This window comes from Nomascus leucogenys, chromosome 13 (assembly GCF_006542625.1).
Source record: "Nomascus leucogenys isolate Asia chromosome 13, Asia_NLE_v1, whole genome shotgun sequence".
NCBI classification, from domain to species: Eukaryota; Metazoa; Chordata; class Mammalia; order Primates; family Hylobatidae; genus Nomascus; species Nomascus leucogenys.
The window spans coordinates 57,500,290-57,512,614 of record NC_044393.1 but is presented as its reverse complement, the minus strand read 5'-3'; the positions used below and the strand labels follow the sequence as shown (position 1 = coordinate 57,512,614).

Sequence of the window (12,325 nt, the reverse complement as noted above, 5' to 3'; positions counted from 1 at the left end):
TTCATACATGGGTGAATATATAGGTACTTAGTGATAGCAACTTTCAGTGCGTGTGTGTGTGTGTGTGTGTGTGTGTGTGCGTGTGTGTGTATATAATATGTATACCAGATAAAAGACCTCTCCCTTCCCAGCCAGTGTGTGGTCAGGCCAATGCTGCTTTCACAGGCAGGCTGTGGTGCTGACCACTTCCAGTCAGAATGTCATCGCTTGTCCCATCTATTATTATGCTCTTCAGGAAAACATTTGTCCTAAGATCCCAGCTGTGATTGGTGTCCCTGGAGATGCCCTTCTGCATGTTATTCTGTGAGTGGGCTTGTCTTTCTTCTCAAAAGATGCTTTGATAGTGTGTGCTTCATAGAAGCACAGAAATCTTTTGTTTGGTGAGAGAATCTCTACCAATTTCTGGAGAGAATCTCCAGAAGTACAAGTCAGCAAGTCCTTTTGCACTGGCCTTGAACTGTGGGGAAGACCACAGAAATGCAGATCTGTGGTAGCCATGACTCAAGGAATTGGGTGACCACTCTGCTCCTGATCACCTAGAAGTCATTCTTGGTCTGCGTGTCACAGGTGTTGCTTCTGTGGGCATGATGTAAGAGCAGAGGGGCTTCCAGAGCTCCATGCTTTTATTCCTCTTCTGAAGTCAGGGTTCATCCCATTGGCTCAGTGTTAGTGATAGCAACTTCCAGTGCTAAAAGGCTAAAAGATTGCAGTTTGGTTTGTGATATTGAGAATTGTTGCCCACTTTGTGTACAAATTGTTAATTCACTGCCGCTTAAGGGCTGCCATAGTATTGGAAAGCTGGGCGATGAGTGACTGTCCGTGAGTGGTATTTAACCAGGTATTAACACCAGTGTCACCTCTGTACCTTGCAAAAGAAAAAAGAAAGAAAGAGAGTGAAAAAGAGAAGAGCGGAAAAAAGAAAAGAAAAGGAAGAGCCATCTGCCCAGTGTCCACAGATTTAGTTGAGTTCTTGACATCTGAATTAAAAAGAAAAAATTATAGGTCATTATGACATGAACTCCCAATCAAATTGCTAGAATATTTACCTCAGTTACCAGAAAATTATTTTCTTTCACTAGGGTTAGGATGTTTGTCCCCTCCAAAATTGATGTTGAAATTTAATTGCCTTTGTAACAGTGTGAAAAAGTGGGACTGTTGAGAGATGATTAGGCCATGAGGGTTCCACCCTTATAGGTAGGATTGTTGTTATTATAAAAGGATGAGTTTGGCCCCCTTCCCTGTCTCTCTCTTGCTCTCTCTTGTCCTTCTGCCTTTTGCCATCGGATGATGCAACTAGAAGGTCGTCACCAGATGCCAGCACCTTGGTACTGGACTTCTCAGACTCCAGAATTGTGAGCCAATAAATTTCTGTCCTTATAAGTTACCCAGTCTCAGGGTTTCTGTTATAACAGCGTCGAACAAACTAAGACATCTCCATAGCAATTATAATAGGCTACTGTTGGCTATTAGCTTAAAGGATCCTTAGAAGCACCAGTATTATTTGATCAAATTGAGGGAAGCGTGTTGTGTTGCAAAAGCAGAGAATCATGAGACATTCAATCACTTAACTCTTTAAGGAAAGATGGGAAACATTGAAATAAATGGTCAGTGACAACAGTAGCAACATCTGAAAAGTGATGTTCCCAAACTAGGAATTTCTCTGGAGAATATGTGTTTGTAATGTCCATTAATTGCTCAGGGAAATGAACAGCATGGATCTGAAATGGGAGGCACCTGTCATAAATAGCACAACCTCTTGCAATGGTTTGCAAGAGTAGGTGCTGTTTGATAGCAGGGCTGGTAAGATCCATGAGGAACCTCCCTTAATTATGAATGGCAATAGTAATTAACAGGATGTGTGAACTGCTCTGCAGTGACAGAAATGTCGTCTGAGTTTCCTTTCCTTTTTACTGGTTTCATTCTGCCTTGTTGGAGAAGGTCCTATGCCTTCAACTACCCAGACATGAAATTCAAATCTTGAAAAGCATACTATGAAAACCCAAGTTTTTCCTTGGGGGTATTAGTCTGTCTAGTTAAGGAAGACTTTTTTTTTTATTATTTGTCTCTTTCCCAAAGTAGTAGGCAATTAGACCTCAAATGAAATTAAAAATCCCTACGTGATTGTCTCCTGGCCAGAACATGTTGCCTGCTGCCATAGAAACAGCTCTCTGATCTCAGCGGTGATGACAAAGCATAGTTCTGACAAAGCAGGTTCCTTTGCCACACGCCTGTGGTTTAATCTTTTCCTCTTTTCCCCCGTGAGGCAGTTCTGTCTAGTGTTGTCAACCATGTCAATTTTGCTAGAATGTCTCAAAACATCTGTAATATACTGATTAAAATAGACACTGTGATACTATAAAAGAAATGTGCTGTTTTTCTGCTGTCTCTATCCTACTCCTGGAATTGCATCTGCAGTTTTATTTAAAGCAAATGCAGCATTCAAATCTCCTTTAGTTATTCTTGCTCCATGAAGATGAATATCTTAGTCATGCTGATCTGGAGGGATGGGCTCACATCAGCAGCTGGCCCCGTTCTGTCATGGAAGAATCATTCTTCTGGACTGGAAGAAGCAAGTGAAATGTTTCTGAAATGTTTGCAGCATCTCTCAGAGGAAAAGGGAACTTCATGACAGAAATATAGCCAGAGAGGGCCACTGTGAAAAACACTGGAGGGTAAAAAGAACTACATAAGAGCAACCATGTGGAAGCCACGGAGCCCTCTCATCTCCTTTTTGGTTTTTTTTTGGTTGTTTGTTTATTTGTTTTTTGAGATGGAGTTTTGTCTTGTTGCCCAGGCTGGAGAGCAATGGCGTGATCTCAGCTCACTGCAACCTCCATCTCCTGTGTTCTAGTGACTCTCCTGCCTCAGCCTCCCGAGTAGCTGGGATTACAGGTGCCTGCCACCATGCCCGGCTAAGTTTTTGTATTTTTAGTAGAGGCAGGGTTTTCCCATGTTGGCCAGGCTGGTCTCAAACTCCTGATCTCAGGTGATCATCCACCTTGGCCTCCCAAAGTGCTGGGATACAGGCATGAGCCACTGTGCCTGGCCTTCTTCTCCTTTTTATGTGTAGAAATTAGGATGTAGGGCAACCGTTTAATCAGGAAGCATTTATTATCTCTTCTTATCCTGCTTCTTTCCTGCCGTGCCCATTTCTCATTGCATCAGATCTAAGCCCCCTTTTGATGTTTAGGAAGTCACTAAATAACGTTCCTGTCCTCCCTCCCAAGTTTGTGCCATTTGAGAAAGACGACACAAAAACAAAAACCAGATTGAAGGAGAAGTGCCAACTTGATTACAGTTCAGGCTGACTGGGGAAGTGATTAGACGTGTGGCCACAGGTCTTCCGAGTGCCTTCTTCTCCATTAGACATTGTCACCCTCGAGGTCCTACTGCAGGCTGTTACTCACACAGGCAGGCCTGCTGAGGAAAGGTACCCCCGTTGCCAGATGGCAGATATAAAAGACCAGAAGGGTCAGGGCCAAGAAGACCTCATTTCTTCCCCCAAACTCCTTGTGCTGTTGGCTCACAGGTGTGATGGAGGGTGTGGGAGAAGCTGGGAATATTATACTGCAACCTCTTAAGAAATGGAGTGTTCTTTTTCTTTTTCATCTCTTCTGTGGTAATATGAGGAGTAACAAATGCCCTTCACCTCCAAACCCCTCTGTCTTGCCTCCACAGCCCTCTGCTATGAACCCTGGGCTCTCCCTGCTGCTCCCCAGAAAGCCCCTCTGTTCAGGGAAACCCATTGTCCTTCAGGCTCTCCCTGCTTCTCCTTACCACGCCCACTGTTGTGGCTGTGCTGGCTTCACCAAGGTGACTCTTCTCCAGGGAACAACTCCCTGCAGTCTCCCCCACTTCTCTGTCTTCCCAGCGTTTTTTTAAGCCCCTCTTCCTTAGCAGTCTGCCCTGGGTGAGATCTGATGGTTTTCCTCTTTTCTGTGAATACTTTTTGCATTTATTCTGGGCCCTGTACACTGAGTAGTATCAAATGGTTCCCATTTTCTAAACCACTGAACAATTTGTCCTCTGATTACATTCATTCCTTCCTTTGTCTTTTTCACTTATTGTTACCTGGGTAGAGTCTGGCTTCCCCAGTTAGATTGTGAGGTTGTCGTGGACGGAATTCGTTTCTTTTATACCTCTTTTGTACCCTTTCTCAAGGCTAGTCTAATGTAGAGTGGAGAAGTTTTGCAGATAATTGTCTTAGCCTCGGTTCCCTAGAAAACAGAATCTGAGCTCACTTGAGAAGGCTTTATGAGGAGATGGAATTCCAGGACAAAAATAGTGAGGGAACAGGGGAAGCCAGGCAAATGTAATATGTAACAGTGCTTTGCCAAGCTGTCCAAAGCTTCTCAAGGAAACACAGCTGGTTGCTGTGTGACACACACTGTCTTGCAGACAGGTCTTTGGGATCACTGTACCTTGCAACAGTCCGTCACAAGAAGGAATGGCAAGGAGTTCATCTTTTAGCTCCTTCTTGTCTCCTGTCTCTTACTGGTCAAGGTTTCCCCATTAAGTTTTAAGTTCCTGTTTTTAGATTATGTTACCGTGACCCTCTGGTCAGCCTCTGGGGAAGCCAGATCCTATACCCCAAAGCAGGGTGCTTCGTTGGAATGTAGAAGTGGTTCAAGAAGCCAGAGTCTCTATAATAGCAGCTACACAGGATGAGGGTGCAGGGCTATAGCTCTTGCTGCAGTGTGGACATGACAGAGGCTGAGTCAGAGCCATCAGCTACAGAGAGGCTGAGACAGCTGATGGTGTTGGGAGAGAAGATGTTGGCTGTGGCAGGGACTTTACACTGAGCAAGCAGCCAGAGGAACATTGTGGAGAGGGGTAGGCAAACCTGGGAAAGCAGAAAAATTGGACTCAATACAGCACCAAATGAATTTCTATTGGCTGGATAACTAAATATAATAAATGTTTAATAAATATTTATTGATGTCTGTTGGTTAATTGCCCCCTATATTCCTGTCTTACTGGAATTATTGGAAGACACAAAGGGAAATCTAAAAGCCAATTTAGACTAAATATATAAGTGTTGAAGGATCAGAGTAAAAGAAGAATAAAAATGTGTGAGATCAAGGTAAGTAATCAAGGAGGGCTTCCTGGAGGAGGTGAGTTTTGAGTTGTCTTTCAAAGGCTATAGTGGTAAGGATTTATAAAGAAGAAAGGATTATTTGGAATGGGAGAAAATATTGGCAAACCATACATTTGATAAATGGTTAATATCCAAAATATATAAGGAACTGAAACAACTCAATAACAAGAAAACAGCCAAGCAAAAAAATGGGCAAAGCACCTGAATAGACATTTTTCAGAAGACACACAAATGGGCAACAGATATATGAAAAAGTGCTCAACATACTAATCATCAGGGAAATGTAAATTAAAACCACAGTGAGCTATCACCTCACACCTGTTAGAATGACTATTATCAAAAAGATGAAAGGTATGAAGTATTGGCAAGGATGTGGAGAAAAGAGAACACTTGTTCACTGTTGGTGAGAATGTAAAGTAGTACAGCAATTATGGAAAGTAGTATTGTGGCTCCTCAGAAAATTAAAAATAGAACTACCATATGATCCAACAATCCAACTGGGCATATATCCAAAAGAAATGAAATCACTATATTCAGATATCTGAACTCCTGTGTTCATAGCAGCACTATTCACAATAGCCAAGACATGGATCAACCAAAGTGTTTATCTATGGATGAATGGATAAAGAAAATGCAGTCTATATATACAATAGAATACTATACAGCCATAAAAAGAATAAGATCCTGTCATTCACGACAACATGGATGAACCTGGAGGACATTATGTTTAGTGAAATAAGCCAGGCACAGAAAGACAAATACCACATGATCTTACTTTCATGTAGAATCTTTAAAAAGCTGATTTCATAGAAGTAGAGAGTAGAATGGTGGTTACCAGGGGCTGAGGTGGTGGGAAGGGAGGGAGGTTTGGGAGATGTTGGTCAAAGGACACAAAACAAGTTAGGAGGAATAAATTCAAGAGATCTATTATAAAACATTATGACTATAGTTATTAACAACATATCGTATTCTTGAAAAGTGCTAAGAGTGGGTTTTAAGTGTTCTTACCATAAAAATGATAAACATGTGAGGTAATGCATATATTTATTAGCTTGATTTAGCCATGCCACAATGCATATATATTTCAAAACATAATGTTGTACATTGCAAATATATACAATTTTATTTGTCAATAAAAACATTAAAAATACAATAAAAGTAAGTGATTATGAGGGGGAAAAGAGGAAGGAGTTACTGCAAAGATCTCACACAGTCTTAGAATCTGAGCAAAACGCCAGGTTTGGGTGTAGATTTCAGACATTTGCTGTGATAATTTAGCTTCGTCGTTTTGTTGTTGTTGTTGTTGTTGTTTGTAAAATTTAACAACAATCTAGAAAGTTGCTCATGCTTTGGCTTATACTCTAAACTTTGGCAAGACTCAGTTGTTTTTTTTCGCCTTTGAGATTGGAATAATGAAAATTGATGGTATATAGTGTTGGCAATAAGGTGGAAAAACAGTTTTCTTATACATTTATGAATGTATAAATCATAATAGCCTTTTTGGAAGTCAATTTGATATTTTTAATCAAAATTTAAATTGTAAATAATCATTGAACCAAAAATTCCATTTTGGGGGATCTGTGTTTACGTCAACACATTTACAAGATTGTTTACTGTAGTTTTGTTTCCTTAAAGAAAATGGATCAACTTAAATACCTGTCAACAGTGTACTGTCAACAGTGGAATGGTTATGAAACTAAGGTACATCCATACTGTGTGGCTGTTAAAAGATCTAGGCCTGGCCGGGTGCGGTGGCTCATGCCTGTAATCCCAGCACTTTGGGAGGCTGAGGCGGGCAGATCACGAGGTCAGGAGTTCGAGACCAGCCTGACCAACATGGTAAAACCCCGCCTCTACTAAAAATACAAAAAAATTAGCCGGGCGTGGTGGCGCACGCCTGTAATCCCAGCTACTCAAGAGGCTGAGGCAGGAGAATCGCTTGAACCCAGGAGGCAGAGGTTGCAGTGAGTTGAGATCGCACCGTTGCACTCACTTACTTTTTATTGTATTTATTTTTATTTTATAAAAATAAAAAAGATCTAGGCCCATGTGTACTGATGTGGAACAATCTCAACACGTGTTGTAACATTTAAAAAATAAGTTGTAAAATAGCATATAGTATTAACATCATTCCAGTTATAAAGAAACAACAAAAAGCAAAACTTTAAAAATCCCAACCTAACAATAGAGACATTCAGAGACCTTTTCCTTTTTATTCTGTTAGCTCCTGCAAGTATTCATGCATTTAAATTTGAGGGGAAAAAACCTTAAGGGTATCGTCCTTTAAATAAGAGCCAAAATGTATCTCCCAGAAAAGATTAGAGGAAATTTTCATGTTAGTGCTTAAGAAAAAAAAAAAAAAGATAATTGGAGAGAAATCCACAGGTAGTCCTATATTAATAACATTTCACAGAACATTTGGGATGAATTATTTTTATGAATTGAAGAAAAAATAAATGCCAACTTATTAAAAAAGGCCTTTCATAGGCTGAAGTAGTGGACAGTTGGAAAAAGTATCAACAATTAGAATATAATCAATTCATTGTAGAAGGAAAGTTTTTTTTAAAAAACAGAATAAAACTTAAAATGGAACAAAATTTTGTGCTACCTGATTTTATGTGCAAATTAACAAGTTTTATCGGGATAATACGAAAGATGTTATATAAACTATTTCGTTTCAAGGATGACATAGCAAACAGGGTGTTTTTCTTTGCTTGCTTTACCTTAAATACTGACCCAAGGTAGAGTTAGTATAGAAAAAATCAGTTTCAAGGGTCTGAACCACCCAATGCTGGACCACTTCCTCCACTATCCCTGATAGGGGCTCAGTCATACAGGCCGCCCTTCCACACTTGCTGTGACAAAGGACTTGACCCTCACGAGGTGACCTGTTTTGTCCTTGGACAGTTCTCCTTACAAAGTTCTTAGTACTGTATTGAAGTAAAATCTACCTTCAGGGAAGGTTTACCTCTAACGCATATTAGATTGAGCTTTAAAAATTGATCAAGGCCCAGTCCCTACCTCAGACCAATTAAAGCCCTGGGATTGGGACCCAAGCATCAGAACTGTTTTCGAAAGTGCCCCAAGGAGTTTCATGGACAGTGAGGACTGCCAATCACTGTACTCCCAGAAACCCATCAAATTTAAGGAGCACTCTCACATTTCACCTTCATCTTTTCTCCAAGAAAATTATCCCCTAGTCTTTCTATGAAATGGCTTGTAATGTTTTAAAGGTTTGTGGGATGAGTATCAATGCATACTACAACCACTATTACGAGACTTTTCTTAATAAGAAATTGGGTGAAATACAGTCATAGTGACTAGAATTATAAGGAAACAGACCCAAATTTAATCAAGGGCTATTTAATATGGGCTTATATTTTTCTATCTGTACTTTAATGAAGTTTTTTAACTTGAAAATTCAAGGTCCGCACAGTTGCAGCCATTGTACTAAAATACAACTTAATATGGATTTGAGAGTCTCTCAAGTCAGGAACTATTTGCTGGGGATGCCTATAGTTTTTAATGGCTCAGGGTTCTTCTTTTTGTAATGATTTAAAAACAAACCCAAGGCGGTGGCAGGAATAAGTCAAAGGTGAGACACATATTTGGCTTGATTTAGTGGGAAATCAACCATTCAAATATAACCTTTTAAAAAGAAAGATATAAAAAGAAAAAGCAAAACATAATTTTTGTTTAGAAGTTAGTAGTGAGAACTGCAAATTATGATATAGATAGTGTTAGAATCTGGGTGTCCTCCAAAAGTCTATGCATATTATTTTATCTAACAAGGTAAACATAACCTTGTGTTCACAGCTTCTATGGGTGTGAAATTTTTTTGCCAGGGGAAATTTTGCTAAATTTTAATTTTTCACTACTAAAATAAGGGTCTATTACAGGTTATGTATAAGATGCTGTTGAAACCATTAGAACATGGGGGAAGCCATCATGCTCCTCCTCCCCCAAAATGGGGTCTTGGACCCCTGAGCTGGGCATCGGAATGAAGGAAAAGTGACCTGTCCTCAGGCCTGGTGGCTGGAGACTGGGGTGATGCACGGGATGGCACCGGGGTGAAAATGGAATTGAAGAGTGACCCAGAGAGAGATCTAAAGAGGCTCTGGAGAGAGGTCAACAGGAGATGTCAGAACAGATGGGGAAGTTTGGGAAGGAAGTGTCAGAAGCTTCAGATTTTAGTATGAGTGTGGCTGTCACAGACTGTTCGTAGGAGTGGGAGGTGCAATGCATTGAGCTGGTTATTGGAAGTTGCCAGATGGCTTTACTTTCCTTCCTATGCAGGATATAAAATATGTCATCCATTTCTATTTAGAAAAAAACATTCAATGTTGTTTTGTTTTAGCTGAAGCAGTGATAGTGGTCAGCAGTCTGGTCTACCTTTTTTCAGTTTACATTTCTCTTAATGCTCTGCATGCATTGATCCTAACCTCAAATTCCTGCCTAGCCTCCATCCTCTGACCAAAGCGAATCTCACTCCTCTGGGGCCGTGTGAGACTCCACAGCCACCTTCTCTTTCTAGGCAGGTGTTTTGTGCCTTCCCTCACACAAGCAGCTCCCTGAATATGTCACACCCCTCATTCCCTAGCTCAAGTGCTCCATTCACCTAATTTCATTTTGCAGTGCCTTGTGGAGGTAGGAGGAGACAAGGAATTGAGGAGGGTGACAGTCCCAGTTCTTCTCCTACCCGCTCCACCTCTACAGTCATCCCAGTGAACCCAAGGAGGGCATTTCTTTCTGAATGAGGGTCGGCTCCATTTCTTTCTCTTCTAATCCCTTTCAGGGAGTGCTCAGCTTGGTGAGGAATGAAACCCAATGCTCCATGGCCCCTTTCCAGCTGGGTGCAGTTCCAAACTGCATTCAAAGCCAACACCAATTATGTTCAAGGTTTCTTATTAGTAATGGAGTAAAGACATATGTGAGCTAATATTAAATATCAATTTTCCCTAATAAGAGGCTATTTTATTGTGGATATGAAGCTGTCTTGGTATCTGTATGTGAAGACACTGGCATAGAACCTCATATGTCAGGAGGGGAGGATGGTGCCCTCTGGCAGGAAGCTTCCAATTTTCCGGGACAGCTTTTCTCACATTCTTGCTAAAAAGCCTGTGCCCAGCTCAGCAGCTTGGCAAATAGAGCAAAACCTCCTGGATTTGAATGGCACTCACAGAGAATCCGTGACCGCCAAATAGGGCCACAACAGGTTCATTTTTACATTTTCTCCATTTAGTTTTTCCTAGACAAATCAATATTTAACTAGTTTGTGGATTTAATCTAGTTTAAATTTATTTAAGAGAATGTTGGGCTCTTAAAAAGTGTCAGTTCCATACAAGCATATAATCTATGTGCTACCTAGCATAGTACCTAGTACACGATAGGCGATTAAAAGTTGGATTTATGAATTATTATGAATCATTAAAGGAAGTCTCTAAATTTCTTTGCTGGGTGGCAGTTTTTTTTTTAAAAAAAGAAAAATCTGTTACTGTTTGTAGTTGAAAATGATAAAATCACTTCTTTAAAAATATTCCCTAATCAATTTTATATCAATCACATCAATTTAAATTTGGAAAGATTCGTTATATATTAGATTAATAGTTCTTGGCTTCACATTACAACCACCTGGAGAGTCCTACCCAAGACCAATTAAATCAGAATCTCAATTGTGGGCTTTGGCCATCTGGAGTTTTGCTTTTTTAACAGCTTTATTGAGATATAATTAAATACAACAAACTGCACATATTTAAAATGGACAATTTGATAAATTTTAACATACACCTGTGAAACCATCAACACAATCAAGATAGTAAACATATCACCTGTGGTTTTAAAACCAGCTCAGGTGATTCCCAAGTCCAGCAGAGCTGAGAACTACTGCAATAGAGCCTTAAAATCATGAGTTGCGTAAGCACATAACTTCTGGCTGTTCTTCCCTTCCAATCAGGCAGACTACTCACTGTCAAACCACAGATCTACAGCAAATGGTGAGGGCAGGGCTGTGATGGGAGAAGGTGAGAAATAAGTAGGCATTTGGGCTGGCTCTGCTCTGAGCAGGTAGTTGGCCTGAAATACTCTTGGTTCAGTTGATCACAATCTTAGATGAGAGAAATGGAACTTCACAGTTGAATAATGCTCCATATATCAGATTCCGTATAACAGTCTTACTGGTGGTTTTTCAGCCAATGCTAGTAAAATAGCGCACCTTTAAAAAATCATATAAAAAGTCAGCCAATTGGAATAACATTAATATCCAATATCAGGGCAGCGATTAAATAGATATGGTTTATATGGTAGAATATCATTCAGACACTAAAAATGATTTTATAGAATATTTAATGAGTTGGGGAAATGTTCATGGTGTATGGTTAAGTGAGAATAGCAGGTTGATAAACCAGTGTATGCTGAATGATACCACTTCTATTCTGAAAAAAGTGAATACAGACACACAAGAAAAATAAAAGACTTGGAAAACATACACCAAAACATGGACATGAACATGGAAGGAAATGTTTAAATTTCTTTTAAAAATTTTTCTTTACTTTTTATATTTTGGAAAATGAAAATAATTTTTTGATCAGAAAGAATAAATATTATTAAACATCAGCTGCAGAAATTCCCCCACCTAAAAATGAAACCCTGTCTAAAATAATCCAGTAGAAATGAAGGAAGAATATAAAAATCATTAGCATTCTAGCTTCATACTAGTATGCATTACCCAGTAGGCTCTCACTAAATGTTTCTTGAGTGATTTGAATAAATGACTGGAGCTAAGCAAAATAAACAAACCCCTGCTCAAGTTGGAACAAGTTCAGTTGCTTTTCAGAGTCATCAAAGCAAATCGTTTTGTTTATTGTATTAAACTCAAGTTCAAGGTTGCATGGCATTTGTATTACTGTTGAAGTGTGCTGGCATTTCATTTCATTTTGACTGACTCCAACTGTTTTCCAGTAAGAAGACTGGGCAATATGCAAATAAGCAGGTTGCTGCATATGGGCTGTTGTAATAGTTCTTGGCCATTTCAGAAAAGCTTCAATCCAAGGAGTGTTCTCTCCAACATGGAAGGAGACGTGAAATGAGTCTCTGTATCCCTTACCATGTTGAAGTAGATTAAATTTTTATGATATGCACAAAATGTGGCTGAAGTATAGTAGAAACTCCCTAATCCCTGTATATCCTATTCCCAACCCTTTACATGAGGCCTTGGCTCTGTTTACTCTT

General features: G+C 39.8%; 1 protein-coding gene across 47 annotated transcripts in view; it reads left to right on the top strand.

The window, feature by feature from the left end:
• NRCAM (neuronal cell adhesion molecule) overlaps window positions 1-12,325 on the top strand; it is a 314,145-nt gene that overhangs the window by 39,258 nt on the left and 262,562 nt on the right. The gene's annotated exons all lie outside the window — the stretch shown is intronic.